This window comes from Ascaphus truei, chromosome 15 (assembly GCF_040206685.1).
Source record: "Ascaphus truei isolate aAscTru1 chromosome 15, aAscTru1.hap1, whole genome shotgun sequence".
NCBI lineage: Eukaryota > Metazoa > Chordata > Amphibia > Anura > Ascaphidae > Ascaphus > Ascaphus truei.
Window position 1 is genome coordinate 37,306,445 of NC_134497.1, and position 25,246 is coordinate 37,331,690.

Here is a 25,246-nt window from a genome sequence, read left to right on the forward strand (position 1 = left end):
AAGGCATAGTATAGCATATACTGTAGTAGTGACATAGTCCACTCGTATAACATAAAAATCGGTCAGTTCCCAAACATTTTTCCTTTTTTTTTTTTTTCTTGACTTCCAGTCCATTACACCCTCTGAGTTTATTTCAACACCCGCTGCAGCCTGCAAATGACTGGACTGTTTCTTCAGCCACTGACGAGACCCTCGGTCCGGGTTCTCCTTGGCTCCACAGTGTGGTCCAGAGTGGCGAGATCTGGAACTATTCAGGCGCCGTGTTGACCTTCGTTGCTTTTTCTTTTCAATCTTTGATTTCCCTTTTGGGGCCATTACCAGGCCTTTGCGTTTTGAAGACCTAGTTGCCTCTGTACAAACGTAGTCCATATTAACAACGTCATCAGGATCTGTCAACAAGTTTGTGTTTTCAGGAACTGCCACCCACTTGGCTAAAACATCTTCTGTGGTGGCCTGGCTGCGTTCACTAGTTTGATAATCTTCTGGACAACGTAAATGAAATTGAGGATCTGGATTTTTGAATCCCAGATCAGGGAGAATATTCTCAGGAGGGTGCCTATCTGTTTCTGGAATAACAGCAGCACAATCAAAGTCAATTCTTTCTCCTTCCTCTTTGTCATCAGTGAGGACATTGACTTTAAGTGTATAGGAACGTACAGCTTGCTTGGTTAGGAGGTAGGATTGATAGCCAGACTGAACCACTTTAGCAGCTTCTCCCATGTCCTGGTAGCGTCTTTGTTGCTGTCCTTTATTTCTTTTTCCACTCAGTGCAGCTGCTAATTCAACTTCTTTGGAGTTGAGTTGCGACTCCATGTCTGTCATTTGTTTCAGAGCAAAGTTTAACTCTGTTTCATTTTTTCTATTCTTGACCTGCAGCTGCAGGTGCTCCTCTCGGGTCTTGTTCAGCTCCAGCAGCAGCCGGGCCCCCTCATTTGCCGTGTGGTCCAGCTGCTTGTGGATATCGGCCATCTCGCTTTCATAGCGCAATGTCAGGCAGACCACCTGACGGACGGACACCTCCTCCATTTCGGCGCACTGTATCTCGCGCTCAGCCATCTGCTTCTGCAGCTCTTTCTGTATTTCTAGCTTTTCCTGGATCAATTGCTTCTCCACTTTTGCTGCTTGGTGAAGCTTCTTATCACCTTCACTGATCTGGTCAGTCAAGTCTAAATTTTTCTGTTTCAGAATTACATTCTCTCTCTTTACAGTCTCTAAATTACTCAGGGCATTCTCATAGGTTTCTTTCAATATTCCCAGCTCTGTGTTCAGACCGTGGCCCTCCAGGAGTGAGTTTTGCACCTCTGTGCTGAGCGTGTGAACCTCTTGCAGAGCCTTCCCGTATTTCTGTTTTAGGATAGCAATCGATTTGTCAGACTTAATCTGTTTTTCCTCTATGGTGGCAATTACGGTGTTGGCCTTTTTCAGACTAGTCGTCACCTCTTCCAGCTCACTCCGTAAGAGAGACTCTGTTTTCTTCAAAGTCTCGTGCTCTTGTAAAGCTGGAAGTATACACCTCTGTAACTCGGCGTTCGCTTCTCGCTCCTTGTTCCAACATTCTCGCACCTTATTGTTAGATTCTTGTTCCTTCTTCCAACATTCTCGCTCCTTCATCAATCCCTGCCGCAGGACTTCATAATCATGGCGGGCAGCTTGGAGTGCAGAAACCAAAGCCTCTTTATCCTGGTTCAAGGATTCAGCTTCCCTTTTCTCCTCCTTTTCCTTTGCCACTGTTCCCGTGACAATTCTGCTAGTCACTCCGGTCTGCAGCACATCTTGGCGCCTTTCTGACGCATGTCCTGACAGCGCAGGTTCAAGTGGCTCGGTCACTTCCCGTGACTTGAGGAACAGTTTTCTTTTTCTTCTTTCTTTTTGCTTTATTAGCTCCAGAGATATCAGTGGTACTGGGCACACGCTCACTGGTATCAGCTTCCACATCTTGCTTGCACTCATAGGGCGTTGCTTGTTTTTGCAGCTGTTTGTCTTTGAAAATTTTGGGGCACACATCTTCCATGTGACCTACTTTATGACAGGCCCAGCATACTAAATTCATCTGTGGGTACGGCTCTCCTCCAGGGGCCACATATGAGTCGTCATCATCATCATCATCGTATGGCCTGAAGGGACACTGTTTTTCATGATTATGTACATTACAAAACAAACATTTCACGTCGGCCATTTTAGAAACCCGGCAGGGACAATCTGCTAGCTGCAATTTCACTCACTTCAGCAAAAGGCATTAGCTTTACAAACAGCACTTGCTAGATGCAATTTTTTTTTTTTTCCTTCAGCAAAACATTTTGGTTTTCTGTTTGGGTTCAGGGTGCTATTGCATCCACACTTCGCACATTCTCTGTGTATGCTAGAAGCACAACTGATATACACAGTGGGACAGACTTCACTCATAGCATCTGTACTTTAGTTCAGCTGGGCGGCCATTTTAAACCCCCGCATTTCTTTGCAAACCCACAGACTTTTTAGTGTCGCCCCGCATTCTCCACCATATGTGACAAACGCCCCTTTTTTGTAGTGCTGACGTCTTTCTGGGTTCTTCCCGACACAGTCTTCTAGGGTTAATTATACAACAAACAGGATCATGCAAAGTATTATGCTGCTTAACTCAGGCTTCTGCCTGCTTTATTTTCATCCAAGTAAGGTACTGCAGCTTTAACATGTGAAGGTTAGAGGTACTCAGATACTTTCATTCAGCAGTTCACATATTTCAGTGTTACAATATTTCCCACACTGTTATTTCAAGAAATAAAACCAAAATCATATAAGCAAAATCCTATCCCTTTCAGGGATCTAACTACACATCAGAATCAGTCTCTCTAACAGCTGCTGGCCAACTAAACTGGTTCCCCAGCTTAAAACAATGCTCTCTCATTTAGGGTCACAAGATACAGCACAGTCTTTTAGCAACAGCAGAAACCATTTGTTTTGTCTTATCTGCTTGTGGTGTCCAGGCAAATCCTCTGGTACTGTGATACGTGGAGGGCCCGTCAACCCCGACACTGGAAACAGGGGAGCAGCGATACCCCCAGCCTCCAGGCTCTAAGGAGAGAGAGTGAAATGCAAAACCTCTCTGCTCTAAATACCTGTGCATGTGATTAGAAGAGCAGGTGAGGGAGAACTAGAGCCATTATAATCTGTGGTCTGGATTTTCCATCCAGCTGCCTGCGTTAATGGGAAGCTGTGGAACGGATCATTTTTAACTATTCCTGCACTTTCTGACCTAAAATGGGGCAGAAAGCTGCCTAACATCTTTGGACTATGTCACAATATATATATATAATATATATATATATATATATATATATATATATATATATATTAATATTAGTGTGTCACCACAAGTACCCAGTCACCCACCCTCTCCCTCACCCACCCTCTCCCTCACTCATTTATATCTGGCTTTTTTATACTAGATTAGGGAGGTCATCCAATATTTTCCCTTACACACCACACGCACGTAAGGAACTATGTACAGTAATAAGGACTAATTGTAGTAAAGTATAAATGTAATACAATAAATAAACGGTTATGTCAAAAACAAATGTTATTAGTTCTTACTAGGAATTTATTCCATTTCTTTTTTTAAAAGGTGGGACTGTGGCAAGTAGATTTTTGGGTGTTTTGTCTAGATAGAGATGTGTGTGTATACACACACACACACACACACACACACACACACACACACACACACACACACACAAGCTGTCTGACAGAAGTATTCTCTGACTTCCGGTGTCTGCCGCTGCTACATCGTAACTCCTCCCTACCGCCCTCCTGTCCCATTCACATGGTCCTTCTCTCCCTCCGCCGCCGGCTGCTGTCCTCTGTCGCTGCCGGCTGCTGACCTTCGCTATATATCCATACATACATATATACATACAGTATATATAAATATATATATACATACATACATACACACCAGAATATATGAGTTCTTCAGTATTTGTTGATACCTTTTCTTATTTGGACCAACAATTTGTGTCATGGGACAAGCTTTCAAGAGTTTTCCTCTCTTCCTCAGGTCAAGCAATACCATAAATATATACACACAAACATGCGCACACACAGTGTGTATCTATATCATATATATATATATATATATATATATATATCTATATCATACACACATACATACACACCTAAGCTCCCAGGGCCCTGTGCCTGCAAAATGTCTCTGTAAAGTGCTATGTAAAACTAGCAGCGCTATACAAGAACAAGCCATTATTAATTTTAATAACACACACATTGAATTGTACACATTTACATACACACAAAATTAAATATACATATTGTTTACAGCAGCGTTTCCCAAATGGTGGGTCGCGACCCGGCACCGGGTCACGGAAGCAAAATTGCCGGGTCGCAGCGAGGCTGGCCGCGCGGTGTCCCCCCATCCCTCCTTGTGGCATCCCCCCCTCCCTCCTTGCGGCGGCCCCCCTCCCTCCTTGCGGCGGCCCCCCTCCCTCCTTGCGGCGGCCCCCCCTCCCTCCTTGCAGCGGCCCGAGGTGAGGTGCGGGACAGTGCTGAAGTGGTGCAGGCTGCTATCGCTGGGATGTCAGCTGAGATTCGCTGACTCGGGCTCCTACTGCAGCCCCGCATCATGATGTTGCCGCCCATGACATGTTCCGCCCCCCACAGGACGCGATGCCCGGCGTGATAGGAGGTAGGAAGTGGTAGCGGGGGCGCACATGTGCCTCCGTTCCTGGCGCTCCCTTCCCCTCGGGTCCCCTTGGTGCGGGTGCGGGAGATGGGTGCGGGAGATAGGCGCGGGGGTGGGCAGTGGTGGCTGTGCGGTTGCTGACGGGCAGAGAGTGCAGGGGGAGGCGGGGAGCCGCCTGCTCGGATCGCAGGCCTTTCCTCTCTCCCCTGCCCCCCCCCCCCTCTCCAGTCACTCACATCTGTCGCTGCCTCTGTAATACAGTGTGTGTGTGTGTGTGTGTGTGTATAGGGGAGTGTGTGTGTGTGTGTGTGTGTGTGTGTGTGTATGTATAGGGGAGAGAGTGTGTGTGTAGGGGAGAGAGAGAGTGTGTGTATCAGTGTGTGTGTGTGTGTGTGTGTGTGTGTGTGTGTGTGTGTATCAGTGTATCTGTGTGTGTGTGTGTATCTGTGTATATCTGTGTGTGTGTATCAGTGGGTGTGTGTATAGGGGAGTGTGTGTGTGTGTATGGGGGAGAGAGTGTGTGTGTAAGTGTGTGTATAGGAAAGTGTGTGTGTGTATCAGTGGCTGTGTGTGTGTGCGTGTGTGTAGGGGGGGAGAGAGTGTGTGTGTATCTGTGTGTGTGTGTGTGTGTGTGTGTGTGTGTGTATGTGTGTGTAGGGGAGTGTGTGTGTGTCAGTGGCTGTGTGTATGTGTATGGGGGAGAGAGTGTGTGTATGTATCTGTGTGTGTATGTATGTATGTATGTATGTATGTGTGTGTGTGTGTGTGTGTGTATGTATCTGTGTGTATGTATCTGTGTGTGTGTGTGTATCTGTGTGTGCATGTGTGTATCAGCCACAGCCACTGTGTGTATCAGTGGCTGTGTGTATGTCTGTGCAGGCCAGCAGTGGCTGTGTGTGTGTTGGTCTGTCTGTGTGAGTTTCTGTAGGTGAGTGACTGTGTTGGTCTGTATGTTGAGTGTCTGTAGGTCAGTGACTGTGTGCGTCTGTGCAGGTCAGAGAGAGAATGGGGGGGGGGAGAGAGAATAGAGGGGATTGGGAGAATATATGAAATCTGTATGGACATTCATAACTGTTTTATTTTACCTATAGGCAATAACATTTTTAGTGGGTCACGAAGGAGAAGTTCAAAAATAACAGGGTCACTGAAAAAAAAGTTTGGGAAAGGCTGGTTTACAGTATGATATATACAGATTTGATTTTAAATGAGTTGTTAATATTTAACATTAACTACACACGTGCAATGGAATAAGGTTTAATTAATTAATTCTGAGCTACTCTCCTTTTCTGCTGCTGCTGCTGCTCTGTCAGTTCTGTGGGGAAGATCATGTGACCAGGCAAATGACTGATACATTTGTGCTCATGCACGTGCACGGCTGTGGTGGGGGCAGGACTCACAAAGGGGTGTGCCAGAGCCTGTTACAGATAAGGAAGGGGTTGTGCCTTTCTAAAGGGTTGCTATAGAAACAAAAATGCTCGTTACATTAGAATACATTAAAAATTGTCTTTCAAAGTTGTTTTTAAAAAAAAAAGAAAATGCTACAAGTATTTTCTCACAGTACAGAACTGATTTATTAAAAAAACCACACATGCAGGATATTGACTGAACTGCAGCTTTAAATACATAGGAGATACTGGCACCCCATACCGGGGCCTGTATCTCGGGAAGAAGGGGGTCTCTGGACCTGAAATTAATGCGGTTCAGCTCTGGAAACCCTCTGCCCCAGTATACTAGTATTAAAATGTAAATAAAAACATCGCCTGTGAGAGCTGTGCAGGGAGAGGCGGCTCTCTCTGTGCAGCTCTCTATGCAGCTCTTACAGACTGCGGCCAGATCGTACGGGGGAGAACTTAGAAAAAATCTGAGATCACATTGTTGCTAGGTCAAACGGTATTGGCATTGTCCTACCTCACAGTTTGAGATAGTTTCAGATTCTATATGAATAACATGATAACACAAATTACAAACCGTTCGGTGGGAACATGCCACATCGTTCGAGATGGGAGCAAAGTCATCAAACCTACTAGAATAGGCCCATTAGTATTTTGTTTATGGCTGCGGCACAAATCAAGAACTAACCATGCTTTACTATACACTAAGGTGGCAAAGGAGGGGTAGGTAGTGTAGTGTAATGTTAATATTATCCACTTTGTGGTCAGCTAGTCCTTGAAACCGATGACTAGTTAACCCGTGGACTACTAATGGGATAATATGTACTGAAATGTATTTTAATCCAGCTCAACACCCTTATAACGCTGTGCTTGGGTTCTAAAGAATCACATCGCATTGTAAGCAGATCGCATTAGAAATAATGTACAATTGTATGCGTTGTATAATAAAGTATTTAAAGCTGCAGTTCAGTCAATATCCTGCATGTGTGTTTTTTTTAATAAATCAGTTCTGTAGTAAGAAAAAATACTTTTAGCATTTTCTGTTTTTAAAAAAACAACTTTGAAAGAACAATTTTCTTGTATTCTATTTTAACAGCCATTTGCCAAGGCACTGCCGTATCATGTCCTGTCACAAGCCCTGTCACACCCCTTTGTCAGCACTGCCCTCCCTCTAGACCTACTAGAATAGGCCCCTTAGTGTTTTGTTTATGCCAGCCAGACAAACCAAGAACTAACCATGCTTTACTAGCCACTAAGGTAGCTTAAGGGGGGTAAATAGTGTAATGTTTATATTATCCCCTTTGTGGTCAGCTAGTTGAAGTGTGGACTATGAAGGGGTTAATATGTAATTTTTTTAACAACACAAACATATACATATATACATATATATATACACATATATACACACACACACACACACACACACATCCGTATATTGGCCATTATATACATCGGAAAGACAGGGCTAACGCCAGCCTGGGGTAGGTGATAAAATATTTGCGATATTTCTGCGGTTCATCCCTGTAACAGGGGAGTAATCCCTGTTCAAGTAATGTGCCTTTAATATAGCAGTGTGGTGGTTAACTGCTGGTGGTCAATTAGTGAACACCACCTGCCTGGTCTAGATTGCTTACAAAAGCCTGTCTGTTAAAGACAGGAAGTGACGCCTTAGCTCAGACTGAGAGCTGACCTTTGGAGCTGACCAGTCTTGAGCTCTGCACAGCAGAGCTGATTTCAAGATACAGGGAAAACTACTGCACCTGGAGCTGAACCAGGAAGTGAGAAGATTTTCCCTCCAAGAAACAGATAAGACTTTTATTCTTAAGAGACTGCTTATATCTGCTTATTTCATGCTATATGTTTTGGGGCTGCGAGAAATGCTTGACTAAGGGAGATGTGAATTATTGCATAGTGTTTCACTAGAAATACTCCCAAGTGAATAGAAGCTTTGTTCCCCCCCTGTGTTTGGATGAATTTCCTGATGAAAAGGAAAAGGCACAATAACGCCTTATTAGAATTTCACATTATAAACGTCTCCAAATTGTGTACTTCTGTGAACGTCCGTCTACATATGGTGTCCGAGGTGGGACAAGAGGTGTCTTTGTAGTTAAAAAGGACCGGAGATTTTTATGTGAATTTTTTTTGTTATGCTTTTTGCCTACAAACAGTCTGAGAAAAAAAAAAAAACCTCATGCAGCAGAGATCAGAGTTCAAGGGATACACACCACTGAAACCACACTGCACTGAAACTTACAAAACCACAGATGGACTCTTTGCCCCAATCCCTAGAGGAGAAAGACTGCTGAAGTAGCTAAACCTTATTTTGCCTATCACAAAGTGTAATATGGTCATTGAAATAGGGGTTTTGCCTTCCAGCCATAGTCAGGGTTCAAGAAGTGAGTCAGCCCTTAAAAAGGGATAGGTGTTTGTTGTTTTCAAAAGTTTCGCTGAAGCAGTGAATACAGATGGTGACCCACAAGTGGTACTGATTTTGCAAATAAAGGTTGCCACACCGCATAGGGCTACCAGCTGTGAATGGAGTATATGCAGAAAAGTGTGAAAATTGATACAAGACTGTGCTGAAGCAGGGGAATTTTTAGCAAACAAATGCTGAGTGTAAAATTGCCCTATAAAGGAAAAGGTTTTTCAAAGCCAATTGCTGAGTGTTGAGTCACCCTGCCGGGAATGAAAGAAATAGTCCACTGCAAAGAATGTTTTTTTTTCTGCAAGTAAAAAAAGTATGCCTATTATCTTGGGAGCAAAACAGACACCCAAAGTGTGAAGTGTGAATGCCATAATACCCAAAGATGAGACTGAAAATTACTGAACTCAGGCAGAAAACCAAATTCTGTTGCTGAAGCGGAGGGATTGCACCAAGCAAGTAAATGGTGTATAGCAAATAGACTTTTTTACCTAGCAACTGCACATCTTGTATACCTGATAAAAGAAAATGCATGCACAGTACTGCCGATATTGGGGAAATAAATTACCCAAGAAAGAAAAGTCTATAGAGATGCCTGTGAGAGCTACGACCTCTACAAGCAAAATATGCCCATCTGTAGGACTACCACAATTGGGGGTTCTTGCAAATACAGTGGCAACAGCGCCTCCTGAGGTCAGGAAGGAAATTACACCTGATAGCCTAAAAATGGAGGACAAGATGCAGCGTTCCTGTAATGAACCCTACCCCACGGAAGAGTGGCCTTCCAGTCCAATAAAGAGGAAGACATCTCTTACGGGGAACCCGAACCGAGTCACACCCACAAAACACCCCAAGAATGGTGGGGGTGCCTGAACTCGGCACGAACAGAAAAGACCGAATATGACGAATATGATCAGCAGGAGACAGAGCGGGAGCAGCAGATCACCCAATATTTCTGTCAGCTAAAGCAACTGCAAGAAAAGCCTGGCGTATATAATGAAGCCGCTAAAATTTCAAATGAAGATGGAGACCCCAATATCCCTGAAGGGACGGTGTCATCCAAATCAAAAAGGCGGAAAAAGAAAAGCAGTTCTTCACTTACCGTGGAAGGAACAGACATGTCCGCAGATCCTGTGGAGGAAAAGGGGGACCGAGTTGCCCTGCAGCCTAGAGAAAATGGAGAATTCGTCCCGCGGTTAACCGAATATCCAGAGGGCCCAAGGCAGAAGTCGTGTACCCCAAAGAAGTGTCTGTCGGGTGCCAACAGTGAGGAACCCTCAACCAGTCATCCCAGGGAAGCGGAGCCGGAACCAGTGAGTGACGATCCCTTGACCAGCCGTGAAGACGCCCTGAAAATTGCCAGGCATGACTGTGATCTGCTCTGTGAAGAATTGGGAAGGGAGAGAAAAAATAATGCTGAGCTACAGAAGACTGTGCTCGCAATTTACTCTGCGGCCAAGACCGAATTGGAGGATCTCAAGACTGAGCTAGATACTGCAAAGGCTACTATTTCCGCCATGGATGAAAAGCAGAGCCAATCGGATAAAATGGTGGCTACGCTAAAGCGGAAGTATGAGGAGGCACTGAAGCAGATGACAGTCTTCCAGCAAGAGGTTCACACTCTTCGTATAGAGCTTGATGCCTCACATCATGAGACCAATAGCTGCCGCACAGACCTGGAAGTTTCCAGAAAGGAACTACACAGTCTCACTGAGGAGCTGGACGTTGCTAAAGAAACTACTGTCAATCTTGATACAGATCTCAAAGTCTCTCAGAAGGAGCTTCAGACCCTCAACCTAGAGAAGGAAGTCTCACGCCAGGAGATTGTCATTCTCAAAGCAGATGTGCATAAACGGAAGGAGGACTGCAAAGAAGCCCTGAAGAATACAGAGACTGAAAAAAGAGAAAATTCAAGATTTAAAAGAGAAAACTTAAAACTGAAAGAAGAAAATTTTCAGTTGACAGAAGAAGTCAAGGAAAAGTTTGAAGCAGAGCACCGACTGCAGAACCAACTGCAAGGTCTGCGAACACACCTCCAGTATGCTGAGGAGAAGCAGCAAACACTGCAGGAAGAAAAGCTGCAGGATGCTAAAGAAATTCAAGTGCGGCAGGAACGTCTGCTGACCCAGTATGTCCCCGCAAAGCAGCATGAGAAACTGAAGGCTACCCTGAGCATCACAAAAGCAACGCTAAAAGCCAAGCTTAGAACCCAGGTGACGCGGCACAAAAGGGAGCACAAGTAACTGTGGCCCAAGCAAAGAAGTTCATAGTGCTTCACAATGCAATAAAAATGTGGAGGCAAGCTCAGAGACAACAAAGCATGCAGATAAATTCCCCGAGAAGAGACTTGCAAGACGCACTCAAAAAACAGGGATCTCTCGCGGATGAGATTACAGTCCTACAAGGACAAGTATTGACCCTGACTAAGCGTCAGTATCCCACAGCCTCAAAAACCCATGAAGACAAGGGTACAGTGAGAGCTGGGAATACCGCTCATCTAAAAGACAAGGTTGCAAAATTTGAACCACCTAAACAAGCATTAGCAAAACCTTCAGCCACCCAGCAGGCAACAAAAGAAGGTACACGTGCTGAATTAAAACCAGAAGAATCCTTAGCTGATGAAGCTGAAAAGATGAGACATTCTCTGGAAGTGGGTGTGGAATTGCAACTTAATCTAAAAGGGGCTGTTTTTAAATGCTCTGCAACTGCTGCCATGCAGTATGCCTACAATGGGACGAGCACCCGACGCAAGGGAAATCTCATGACCGCGCACGCAGAAAAGAGACTATACTTGGAGAAAGTCCTCCCCGAGCGACTGAGGGGTGCTGATCTCAAACACCTTCAGGAGGAGACACGAATAAACTGGAGAAAGGGCTCCAATCCCAATGGGACTGAGGGTTCTCTTCCTCCATCCACTCTCATTCAAGTCACAGAGATATCTAGAATGAGAGTGGAAGGATGGGCTTTGGCTGTGGCAAGCCCGAGCTTCCCACAAACAGCGGAGGTATGTAACAGGGGAGTAATCCCTGTTCAAGTAATGTGCCTTTAATATAGCAGTGTGGTGGTTAACTGCTGGTGGTCAATTAGTGAACACCACCTGCCTGGTCTAAATTGCTTACAAAATCCTGTCTGTTGAAGACAGGAAGTGACTCCTTAGCTCTGACTGAGAGCTGACCTGTGGAGCTGACCAGTCTTGAGCTCTGCACAGCAGAGCTGATTTCAAGACACAGGGAAAACTACTACACCTGAAGCTGAACCAGGAAGTGAGAAGATTTTCCCTCCAAGAAACAGATAAGACTTTTATTCTTAAGAGACTGCTTATATCTGCTTATTTCATGCTATATGTTTTGGGGCTGCGAGAAATGCTTGACTAAGGGAGATGTAAATTATTGCATAGTGTTTCACTAGAAATACTCCCAAGTGAATAGAAGCTTTGTTCCCCCCCTGTGTTTGGATGAATTTCCTGATGAAAAGGAAAAGGCACAATAAAGCCTTATTATAATTTCACATTATAAACGTCTCCAAATTGTGTACCTCTGTGAACGTCCGTCTACAATCCCGTTCCAATAAATATCGGAACTTGCAGTTTTTACTTGAAAATGCGGTATTATGCTTGTTTTTTATCAGATCCGATGCTTCTAACACAGCGTTTCCCAAATGGTGGGTCGCGACCCGGCACCGGGTCACGGAAGCAAAATTGCCGGGTCGCATCCCTCCTTGTGGCATCCCCCCCTCCCTCCTTGCGGCGGCCCCCCTCCCTCCTTGCGGCGGCCCCCCCTCCCTCCTTGCGGCGGCCCGAGGTGAGGTGCGGGACAGTGCTGAAGTGGTGCAGGCTGCTATCGCTGGGATGTCAGCTGAGATTCGCTGACTCGGGCTCCTACTGCAGCCCCGCATCATGATGTTGCCGCCCATGACATGTTCCGCCCCCCACAGGACGCGATGCCCGGCGTGATAGGAGGTAGGAAGTGGTAGCGGGGGCGCACATGTGCCTCCGTTCCTGGCGCTCCCTTCCCCTCGGTCCCCTTGGTGCAGGTGCGGGAGATGGGTGCGGGAGATAGGCGCGGGGGTGGGCAGTGGTGGCTGCGCGGTTGCTGACGGGCAGAGAGTGCAGGGGGAGGCGGGGAGTCGCCTGCTCGGATCGCAGGCCTTTCCTCTCTCCCCTGCCCCCCCCCCCTCTCCAGTCACTCACATCTGTCGCTGCCTCTGTAATACAGTGTGTGTGTGTGTGTATAGGGGAGTGTGTGTGTGTGTGTGTGTGTATAGGGGAGAGTGTGTGTGTGTAGGGGAGAGAGAGAGTGTGTGTATCAGTGTGTGTGTGTGTGTGTGTGTGTGTGTGTGTGTGTGTGTGTGTAGGGGAGTGTGTGTGTGTGTCAGTGGCTGTGTGTGTGTGTATGGGGGAGAGAGTGTGTGTATGTATCTTTGTGTGTGTGTGTATGTATGTATCTGTGTGTGTGTGTGTGTGTGTGTAGGGGTGTGTGTGTGTGTGTGTGTGTATGTGTGTGTATGTATCTGTGTGTGTGTGTTTGTATCTGAGTGTGCATGTGTGTATCTGTGTGTGCATGTGTGTATCAGCCACAGCCACTGTGTGTATCAGTGGCTGTGTGTATGTCTGTGCAGGCCAGCAGTGGCTGTGTGTGTGGTCGTCTGTCTGTGTGAGTGTCTGTAGGTCAGTGACTGTGTTGGTCTGTTGAGTGTCTGTAGGTCAGTGACTGTGTGCGTCTGTGCAGGTCAGAGAGAGAATGGGGGGGGGGAGAGAGAGAATAGAGGGGATTGGGAGAATATATTAAATCTGTATGGACATTCATAACTGTTTTATTGTACCTATAGGCAATAACATTTTTAGTGGGTCACGAAGGAGAAGTTCAAAAATAACAGGGTCACGGAAAAAAAAGTTTGGGAAAGGCTGTTCTAACTAAGGTCTGAGGTCTAAGGTCTGATAAAAGAGCTTAATTTTTGACGTTGCAACGCTGATTTATGGCACGATAATAATAAGGCACTTTTTTTATGGGCGGTAATACGGCATTTTTGGTTACCGCAGCTTGATGTATCCGGCCCTTTGACTCAAGTCAGGTTTAGTGATATTACGTTCTAGTTGACACGTAATGGTGTATGCAGATCTATCAATCTTTGCAATTTAACATAAATAAGATAATAGAGATGTAAAAACCACACAACACACATATTCCAGAGCTCCTCATATTTCATCCCAAACCTGGCCCCACTACACTGGCGACACACTTTATTCGAGCTCGGCTAGTCCCACGAATTCGGGTATACCCGGGTGTATTGAGGTTTGTGACTGTTCTCTGCCCGAGTGCATTGAGGTATTTTCCAGGCAGGGATTGAAGCATTTTATTCCCGCTGGCTGCAATACTGCACAGTATATATATATATACTGCATTACAATTCATGAATTGATGCCATCTGGTAGACACGCGAAGCATTGCAGCCTATTAAATCCTAATCATTATCATTTAACAGATCAGCCGCCCGTCAGCCAGGCATGAACCCAGGCTGGGAAGGCAAACGCAACGGGGCTTGTCAGAGGTGAGGAGCGGCGCATTCCAGGTATCTGCCAGGTACATACTGGGTATTTGCTCGAATAAAGTGTGTCGGTGCAGTACCTCCTTCCACATTACTGTTGGAAGTTCTGTCATACACCCAGTAACGCAAGCACGCTGGCTAGCAGTCACACTTCAACTCCTCTCTCACAATCTCCGCTCACATTCAAAACATATCTAAAACCTGTCGCTTTTTCCTCCGCAATATTACAAAGATACGCCGTTTCTCTCCCGTCTTGATTACTGTATGTCACGGTAGCCACAGGGTTATAATATACACCAAATCATCTGGGTTGAATTGAATAAGACTTTGATATAATAAAGAGATTTTATTCCTTAAAAGACAGGTGGACACACAATGTTGGACAAATAACAAATGGAAATATAGACACTTACTTGGGAAGGGGACAATGAAATAACCCAGGATTCAGGTTAGGAGTTCATCAGGCATCAGGTATAAAGCAACGGCCCCGCTCCCTCAGTCAGCGCGCCCGCACTGCAGACAGGCGGGGCGCTGACAGACACAGACCGCGATATGCGGTCTGTAGGGAGCCGGGGCTGGAGTGGGAGGGAGGGGCGTGGTTTAAGTGGAGGGGGGCGTGGTTTAAGCGGAGGGACCCGCTACCACCCCCTCCACGGGCTCGGGAGATGCTGCGGGCTGCCCTACTCACACGCTGACACTCAGGCACACATACACACACTCATGCACACACACACACGCACACACATACACAAACACAGATAGGCACTCAGACACACACACAGACAGGCACTCACTCTGCTTTCCCTCCACACTCTCCTCCCCGCTCCCCGAAGCCTCCCCTCCTCCCGAAGCCTCCCCTCCTCATTGGCTAACAGCCACACCACGTGACGCGTCGACGCTAGGGATTACAATTCTCTTGAATCCCCTAGCGGCTGACGCGTCACAGCGTGTAGTGAGCTGTGCCGTGAGGGGGGACTGGGACCGGCTCGGGAGGATTCCCCTGCTGGTGGGGAACGCTCGTGTGGCCGCCCGCGCCGCCGGGCGCAGCGGGTCCCAGGCCTAAGAATGAAGACACGAAAGACAATGGCATAGAGCTTGCAATCGTTTATATGGGATTTGGGCTCTATCCCTAACATTGGGACTCAGGTATTGGAGAACAATTGAGGGGGAGGCTGTGGTGTAACCTGGGTTCTTTGTGTATGCTGTCGGAATAAAGTTTTTTCAATAATACACCGGAAGTTGCCTGGATTTTTGCCATTTGCAGTAGTGCCAGATTCTCCTTCACTTCAGCACATTGGAGAACAATTACCTGGACCCAATTACCTTCTGCCAACTCATGTGGGAAGCAAGATAGTACCTGCCCACAGGGGGTTGGCATTCCCTTGTCAGAGATCCATTTCCTTAGCCCCACTCTAAAAAGCTGGCGTCTTCAAGTCTGCCAGATGGGGATCTAGACAGGGAAATTCTGACTTTAGGTGTGAATTATGGCACTTAATCTAAACAGCTATGTCCTGCTCTATACCCACCCTGTATACACAATCTGGGTGGATGAGACTTTGATCAGTGGTTTCCCTGTAGACATACGGTCGCCCTCTGGCCATTAACATACCTTATGGGCCAGTAACTTACGCGGGCTTTACAGTAGGCATGAAATGCAGTAAACCTACAATATTTTATATATATTAAAATATTCAGTTCTGTTGGGCCAAGCGGGCTAAAAATTGGCAGGTCCTCATGCCGGAGGGGACTCTCCATGGTGGCCAATTTTCAGCTCGCTGTGACCCACCGAACCGGAGATAACAATATTGGATTTTAAAAACTCATGTTAAACAGACTGCATTTCTCCGCCATTGGAGTCAATGGCAGCAACCAGACTTTACACAGTTAACTATACTCCGTTCGGTTATCCTGAGAGGGCTGGGAATGGCCATGCAACCATGCCGGAGGGGTGACTATCTGGTGGCCGAATCCCAGTCCTCTAGCCCTCACCCAACCGGAGATAAGGATTTCAAGTTTATACAATTTTACACTAAGCCGTTTTAAAACCTAGCTCCGCCATTGTGGTCAATGGCGGCGACCCTGGTGGCAGGCGTGACCCTTTCTCGCAGCCATTGTCCGTCGGACCCTGTTGGTGTCTGTGACAGAGTGAAGTCAACTCCTATCAGTTACGCCTGGGAGACATATGTCTGAGTGCTTCATCCAGCACTCATAAGGGTTAACTCAGGGGGAAGTTAGAAAATCAGAACTCTTTAGCTGACACCTGAGAGCCAGCAAGGTAGAAAAAGGATCATGTGACTGGCAGTAGCTGCCTTAGAGAGGAGCACACTGCTGCGTGATCCCTTAGCCAGAGGGATTTCACCAAATACTACTTCAACCAAAGTAAGGATTATTCATTTGTTTACTGACTGCTTAAAGTACCCTTATGGTTTGGTACTGGTTTAGCCAGCCAGCCTGCTAGATAGGTCTGCTGTGTTATTAGTCAGTTTTTCTCCCAAAGTGGAGCAGGATTTATTCTGTTAAAGGGACAGTGTACCCGCATGTTATGTTACTGTGGAGAAATAAAGCCACTGAACGTTTTTATTTATCCTGAAAATATACATGTGGACTGTTCCCTGACCTCGGCTACAGGCCGTCCTGCCACAGGTGGTGTCAGAAGTGGGATGTCGGACGGCCCCTGTATCTGAAGGGCCACAAAAAAAAAAAATGGAGAAATTTTTTTCTCAGTTCCTTGAGCAACAGCTCCAGCTAGTAGAGAAACAAGCTGAGCGACAGGCCCAGCAAGATGAGCGACAGGCCCAGCAAGCTGAGCGACAAGCCCAGCGAGATGAGCAACAGGCCCGGCGAGAGGAAAAGCTACTCCAACTGCTGGTCGAAGGCCCAACCCCAGGCAGACCAGGGATTCCAAATAACCCACCGGTGATGCTGCCTAAGATGAAGCCAAACAAAGACCCAGAGGCATTTCTCCTCACTTTTGAAAGGGTAGCCACGGCCCACGGCTGGATAGTTGATCGCTGGGTAACGACTCTGGCTCCACTCCTCATAGGGGAAGCTCAGGCAGCCTACCAGGCTCTTCCAGCAGACGAGGCCATGGACTATCAGCAACTAAAGGCTGCTATTCTGGATCGCCTAGGCCTCACTCCAGAGACCTACCGACAGCGGTTCCGGACAGTCAAATATACAAACAGAGACAGACCCCGGGTCGTAGCCCACCGCTTAGTAGACTTATGTACCAGGTGGATACAACCGGAAAAACATGACAAGGCAGAGATCCTTGAACAGTTTGTGCTCGAGCAGTTCATACAGATACTGCCCCCCTCCTCCCGCTCCTGGGTAAAAAGACACGCTGCATTTTCCCTGGATTCAGCGGTCCGCTTGGTGGAAAACTTCCTGGGCGACGACACCCAACAGGATAGCTGGGAACGGCCGGTGCAAACACCAGTTGCTTCCGGTGATGCTAGAGGCAGGAGAGCAGACAATCGAGGGGTCTACAACCCGCCAGCTCGGTAGATCCAGTCAACCCGATCGGAAGACCGTTTCCCATCTCGGAGGGTTCCTGGTACAAACTCCCGCAGAGACGCCCATCCTGGGTCCGAGGCCACTGGATCACTCAAGGGAGGCCGCCACCCACAGTATTCCCCGAGAACCTGGACTCCTGTCACCCACCCGGTGGAGAGGATAACCCCACCAACCAGAAGGGAGGACCCCATCCAACAGCGGAGAGGTCCAAACACTGAGCCCCGTCGAGAGCTTCCGCGGACGACCGAGTTTGCGGACTCAGGAGATGAGGAGATGGACTGTTCATATGGCAGAACCACTGCCACAGCTTCTCTCCGAGGGGACCACAATCCGTGGTTAGTCCCAGCATCTCTGGAGGGGACAAAAGTAAACGCCATGCTGGACTCGGGCTCTGGAAAAACCCTGATCCTAGAGGGCCTAATTCCAAGCAATAGACTATCTTATGACTCTCCTTGGAATATCGAGTGTATCCATGGGGATACAAAGAGATACCGGGCGGCGAACGTTACACTGCGTATCCAGGATCAAGAGGCTAGCCTACTAGTGGGAGTTGCTCCCTGGCTACCTGCTCCTGTTCTACTTGGCCGAGACTGGCCCTACCTCGAAACATTGTTGGCCCCTACTCCTACGGAGCCTACTTCTCTGGTACCGGAGAAGCCCGGAGACTTGTTCCCTTTTTCCCCCAGAGATTTTCCCCCGTAGACACCATGTCCCAAAGACACGTAAACAGAGACGTGTGGAAAAAGAGGACTGGTTAATTAAGGCTGGGACTTTTGGTAACATTAGTCAGCCCAAAGGACTGCCGGTCATGGCCGGGGATGACCAGGGTGGGGAACAGATAGATACGGGAGTGTTGCCAGACCTGGATCTTCCTGACTTCCGTCAGAGGCAGAGGGAGGACCCAGCTCTGGCTAGACAATATGAGTAGGTGGTACAGGTCAACAACAAGATAATAGATGAACAAGGGGTAAAAGTGTTTCCACATTTTGAACTGTTGAATGACATACTATATCGTGTGAATAAGGTTACACAAACAGGGGAGGTCATTCGACAGATGCTAGTCCCTAAAGGGTTGATTAAAACAGTGTTTACCCTAGCCCATACTCTCCCATGGGGTGGTCATTTGGGCAGAGATAAGACCACGGACCGCATCTCGTCCCGGTTTTACTGGCCAGGCATACATGGTGACATCATGAAACTATGTGAGACATGTCCTGAATGCCAGTTAACTAGCCAAAAAAGGACAGAAGCCGGCTCCCTTGGTTCCTCTGCCCTTGGTAGCCGTCCCATTCGAGAGAATTGGGGTAGATCTGGTCGGACCTTTAGAACCCTCTGCAAAGGGACATAAATTTATACTCGTTGTTGTTGATTATGCCACCAGATATCCTGAGGCCTTCCCTCTGAGATCAGCCACTGCTAAACAGGTTGCTCACAGGCTGTTAGAACTGTTTTCTAGGGTAGGACTTCCCCAAGTAATGTTAACTGACCAGGGAACAAATTTCATGGCAAAGTTAATGCAGGATGTCCTGAAGTTATTGGAGGTAAAATCCGTCCGGACCTCGGTCTACCATCCTCAGACTGATGGATTGGTAGAGAGGTTTAACCGTACTTTAAAAACCATGCTTAGGAAGTTTGTGGACACTGAAAAGCGAGCTTGGGATGAACTTCTCCCTTTCCTGTTTGCGGTACGAGAAGTTCCCCAATCATCCACAGGCTTCTCCCCGTTTGAGCTCCTATATGGATGCCAACCTCGGGGTATTCTCGACCTACTGAAGGAATCCTGGGAGGAGGAGCCCTCCCCCTCCAAGAATACCCTTCAGTATGTCATAGACCTTAGAAACCGCCTAGACATGATAGGTCGGTTTGCGAAGGAAAACCTCAAATCTGCTCAAGAACGTCAAGAGAGGCAGTACAACCAAAATGCTCGCTTGAGGGTCTTCCAACCTGGGGACCAAGTGATGCTACTACTACCGACAGCAGAGAGTAAACTCCTTTCGAAGTGGCAGGGTCCTTTCCAAGTTCTCCGCCGCACCGGGGAGGTGAACTATGAGATCTCTCAACCAGGGTCCAGGAAGGGTAAACAAATCTACCACGTGAACCTCCTGAAACCCTGGAAAACGCTGTTCATTCACCCTCGGGAAGGAGAGACGGATTTGGGTCCAAAGCGTAGTACGTACAATGACCATCAGGTTCCCATGGGAGAGCAGTTAACAACGGAACAAAGGTCAGACCTACTTGATGTATATAACCAGTTCCCAGATGTTTTTTCTGAGCTGCCAGGGCAGACTGATTTAGTGTCCCATAGGATTGAGACAGAACCTGGCGTAAAAGTACGGTCCCATCCCTATAGGTTGCCAGAGGGCCGAAAAGACCTGGTAGAGAGGGAGATAATAGACATGTTGGAATTGGGCGTGATCGAGGAGTCCTACAGCGAATGGTGTAGCCCTATCGTGTTGGTCCCTAAACCAGATGGGAAGGTGAGGTTTTGCGTGGATCTGCGAAAGGTAAATGCTGTATCCAGATTTGATGCATATCCAATGCCTACGGTGGATGAATTGCTTGACTCGCTTGGTAAAGCAGAGTATATCTCCACCCTAGATCTCACGAAAGGATATTGGCAGATACCTCTAGCGGAAGAATCCAAATGCAAAACTGCCTTCGCCACCCCTCTCGGTTTATACCAATTCGTCACTATGCCATTTGGGTTACATGGGGCTCCAGCCACGTTCCAAAGGTTAATGGACAAGGTACTACGATCCCATAGGGCATATGCCGCGGCCTACTTGGATGACATTGTCATCTATAGCAGACACTGGCAGTCTCATATAAAAAGGTTAAGGGCAGTCCTAACGTCCTTAAGAGAAGCAGGGCTCACTGCAAATCCCAAAAAATGTGCCCTGGGTAAATCCACTACAAAGTACTTGGGCTATGCCGTTGGGGGAGGGATAGTAAGGCCACTAGCTAGCAAGGTGGCCGCCATAAAGGAAGTCCCCACCCCACAGACAAAGACACAGGTCCGCTCCCTTTTGGGGTTAGCAGGGTATTACCGGCGGTTTATCCCCAATTTTTCAGAAATATCTGCACCCTTAACAGATCTGAGAAAAAAAGAGTGCCCCGACCCAAGTTAAATGGTCTTGGGAGTGCCAAGACGCCTTTGACATGCTAAAAAGTGCCTGTCAGAGGGCCCCGCTCTTCGGAGCCCAGATTTTAAAGAGCCTTTCATCATCCAGACGGATGCCTCAGAGGTAGGACTGGGAGCAGTGCTGTCTCAGCAATTTGATGGTGTTGAACACCCCATACTGTTCATCAGCCGGAAGCTGTTCCCAAGGGAAGTGAGGTATTCCGTTATTGAGAAGGAGTGCCTCGCTGTAAAATGGGCAATTGAGGCCTTGAGACATTATGTTGCCGACCATGCGCCCTTGAAGTGGTTAAACACCATGAAGGACACAAATCCAAGGTTGACCAGGTGGTATATTGCCCTCCAACCCTTCTCTTTTGATATTCAGCATAGACCTGGAAAGGACCATGGAAATGCTGATTTTTTGTCAAGGGAAGGAGTGGAGGGCGGGCTTCAGCCGTGTGGGACACTAGCCACACACAAACAGGGGAGGTATGTGACAGAGTGAAGTCAACTCCTATCAGTTACGCCTGGGAGACATATGTCTGAGTGCTTCATCCAGCACTCATAAGGGTTAACTCAGGGGGAAGTTAGAAAATCAGAACTCTTTAGCTGACACCTGAGAGCCAGCAAGGTAGAAAAAGGATCATGTGACTGCCAGTAGCTGCCTTAGAGAGGAGCACACTGCTGCGTGAGCCCTTAGCCAGAGGGATTTCACCAAAGACTACTTCAACCAAAGTAAGGATTATTCATTTGTTTACTGACTGCTTAAAGTACCCTTATGGTTTGGTACTGGTTTAGCCAGCCAGCCTGCTAGATAGGTGTGCTGTGTTATTAGTCAGTTTTTCTCCCAAAGTGGAGCAGGATTTATTTTGTTAAAGGGACAGTGTACCCGCATGTTATGTTACTGTGGAGAAATAAAGCCACTGAACGTTTTTATTTATCCTGAAACTATACGTGTGGACTGTTCCCTGACCTCGGCTACAGGCCGTCCTGACACAGGTGGTGTCAGAAGTGGGATGTCGGATGGCCCCTGTATCTGAAGGGCCACCAAAAAAAAAAAAAATGGAGAAATTTTTTTCTCAGTTCCTTGAGCAACAGCTCCAGCTAGCAGAGAAACAAGCTGAGCGACAGACCCAGCAAGATGAGCGACAGGCCCAGCAAGCTGAGCGACAAGCCCAGCGAGATGAGCAACAGGCCCGGCGAGAGGAAAAGCTACTCCAACTGCTGGTCGAAGGCCCAACCCCAGGCAGACCAGGGATTCCAAATAACCCACCGGTGATGCTGCCTAAGATGAAGCCAAACGAAGACCCAGAGGCATTTCTCCTCACTTTTGAAAGGGTAGCCACGGCCCACGGCTGGACAGTTGATCGCTGGGTAACGACTCTGGCTCCACTCCTCATAGGGGAAGCACAGGCAGCCTACCAGGCTCTTCCAGCAGACAAGGCCATGGACTATCAGCAACTAAAGGCTGCTATTCTGGATCGCCTAGGCCTCACTCCAGAGACCTACCGACAGCGGTTCCGGACAGTCAAATATACAAACAGAGACAGACCCCGGGTCGTAGCCCACCGCTTAGTAGACTTATGTACCAGGTGGATACAACCGGAAAAACATGACAAGGCAGAGATCCTTGAACAGTTTGTGCTCGAGCAGTTCATACAGATGCTGCCCCCCTCCTCCCGCTCCTGGGTAAAAAGACACGCTGCATTTTCCCTGGATTCAGCGGTCCGCTTGGTGGAAAACTTCCTGGGCGACGACACCCAACAGGATAGCTGGGAACGGCCGGTGTAAGCACCAGTTGCTTCCGGTGATGCTAGAGGCAGGAGAGCAGACAATCGAGGGGTCTACAACCCGCCAGCTCGGGAGATCCAGTCAACCCGATCGGAAGACCGTTTCCCATCTCGGAGGGTTCCTGGTACAAACTCCCGCAGAGACGCCCATCCTGGGTCCGAGGCCACTGGATCACTCAAGGGAGGCCGCCACCCACAGTATTCCCCGAGAACCTGGACTCCTGTCACCCACCCGGTGGAGAGGATAACCCCACCAACCAGAAGGGAGGACCCCATCCAACAGCGGAGAGGTCCAAACACTGAGCCCCGTCGAGAGCTTCCGCGGACGACCGAGTTTGCGGACTCAGGAGATGAGGAGATGGACTGTTCATATGGCAGAACCACTGCCACAGCTTCTCTCCGAGGGGACCACAATCCGTGGTTAGTCCCAGCATCTCTGGAGGGGACAAAAGTAAACGCCATGCTGGACTCGGGCTCTGGAAAAACCCTGATCCTAGAGGGCCTAATTCCAAGCAATAGACTATCTCATGACTCTCCTTGGAATATCGAGTGTATCCTTGGGGATACAAAGAGATACCCGACGGCGAACGTTACACTGCGTATCCAGGATCAAGAGGCTAGCCTACTAGTGGAAGTTGCTCCCTGGCTACCTGCTCCTGTTCTACTTGGCCGAGACTGGCCCTACCTCGAAACATTGTTGGCCCCTACTCCTACGGAGCCTACTTCTTTGGTACCGGAGAAGCCCGGAGATTTGTTCCCTTTTTCCCGCTCAGCTCTCCCCCCCGGTTCTCCGATCATCTCCCCCCCGGTGCTCCGCTCACCTCCCCCCCGGTGCTCCGACAGGCAGTGGACACGCGGCGCCTAAGATGGCGGCGCCTGGAAGGACCCCCTTCCTCCCTCGCGGAGTAAGATGGCGGCGGACGGAAGGAGAGGTGACGTGTGTGTGTGTCACTGTGTGTGTGTGTGTGTGTGACACTGTGTGTGGGGGGGACACTATGTGTGTGTGTTACACTGCCTCTTACTCCTGTCTGTGTGTGTGTGTCACACTGTGTGTGTCTGTGTGTGTGACAGTCTGTGGTGGGGGCCAGGGGGTGATGTGGTGGGGGCCGGGGGGTGATGTGGTGGGGGCCGGGGGGTGATGTGAGGTGCAAGGTGGGGGGGAGAGTCATGTGAGGTGCAAGGGGTGGAGAGTGATGTGATGTGTAAGGCGGGGGACACTGATGTGGGGGCCAGGAGGGATGGAGAGTGATGTGGGGTGCAAGGAGGGGAGACCGCAGATGTGAAGGAGGGAGGGGGACGGAGCTGTGAAGAGGGGGGGGCGGAGCTGTGAAAGAGAACGGAGTTGTGAACGTGGGGGCCAGCCAGCTGTGAAGGGGGGTAAATCACGGGCAATGCCGGGTATATCAGCTAGTATTTAATATTCAAGGACTCCATTTCCACAGGCTCAGTACCACAAGATTGGCGTAAAGCAGATGTGGTGCCTATATTTAAAAAGGGAGCTACATTACAACCAGGAATTACAGACCTGTAAGTCTGACTTCAATAGTGGGGAAACTACTTGAATGTTTAATATGGGATAATATTCAGGAATACCTAATAGAAAACAAAATTTTAAAAAGTAATAGTCAGTATGGATTTATGAAGGATAGATCATGCAAAACTAACCTTATTTGTTTCTTTGAGGAGATAAGTAGAAATTTAGACCAGGGTAATGCAGATGATGTGGTCTACTTAGATTTTGCAAAGGCTTTTGATACGGTTTCACACAAGAGGTTGGTGTACAAAATAAAGAAAATTGGACTCAGTAAAAAATATATGCACCTGGATTGAAAACTGGTTGAAGGATAGACAACAGAGGGTTGTCATAAATGGAACTTTATAGGGTTGGGCTAGGGTCATGAGTGGAGTACCTCAGGGATTGGTAATGGGACCACTGCTTTTTAATTTGTTTATTAATGACCCTGAGGTTGGCATTGAGAGCAAAGTCTTCATCTTAGCTGATAATACTAAATTGTGTTAGGTAGTAGAATCAGAGCAGGATTTCATTTCTCTCCAGAAAGACTTGGAGAGACTGGAAACTTGGGCAGGTAAATGGCAGATGAGATTTAGTACAGATAAATGTAAGGTTATGCATTTGGAAAGCAAGAATAAACAGGCCACTTACAAATAAAATGGGGGATAAATTGGGGGAATCCTTGATGGAGAAGGATTTAGGAGTGCTTGTAGACAGCAGGCTTTGCAATAGTGCCCAAAGTCATGCCGTAGCTGCAAAGGCAAACAAGATCTTATCTTGCATTAAACGGGCAATGGATGGAAGTAAACATAATTATGTCCCTTTACAAATTAGTAAGACCACACCTTGAATATGGAATACAATTTTGAGCACCACTCCTTAGAAAATACATTTATGGAACGAGACTGCAGAGAAGAGCCACCAAATTAATAAAGGAAATGTACAATCTAACTTATGAGGAGAGGCTAGCTAAATTAGATTTATTTACATTAGAAAAGAGGCGTCTAAGAGGGGATAGGATAACCATATACAAATATATTTGGAGACAGTACAGGGTGCTTTCAAAAGAACTATTCATCCCAAGGGCAGTACAAAGGACTCGGGGGCATCCCTTTAGGTTGGAGGAAAGGGTTCTTTACAGTAAGGGCAGTTAAAATGTGGAATTCATTACCCATTGAGACTGTGATGGCAGATACAATGGATTTGTTAAAAAAAAGGTTGGACATCTTTTTGGAAGGGAAAGGTATACAGTGATATACCAAATAAGTAAACATGGG

General features: G+C 47.6%; 1 protein-coding gene across 6 annotated transcripts in view; it reads right to left on the minus strand.

The window, feature by feature from the left end:
- Positions 1 to 25,246, minus strand: part of LOC142466822 (uncharacterized) — a 56,141-nt gene that overhangs the window by 17,542 nt on the left and 13,353 nt on the right. The window lies entirely within an intron of this gene.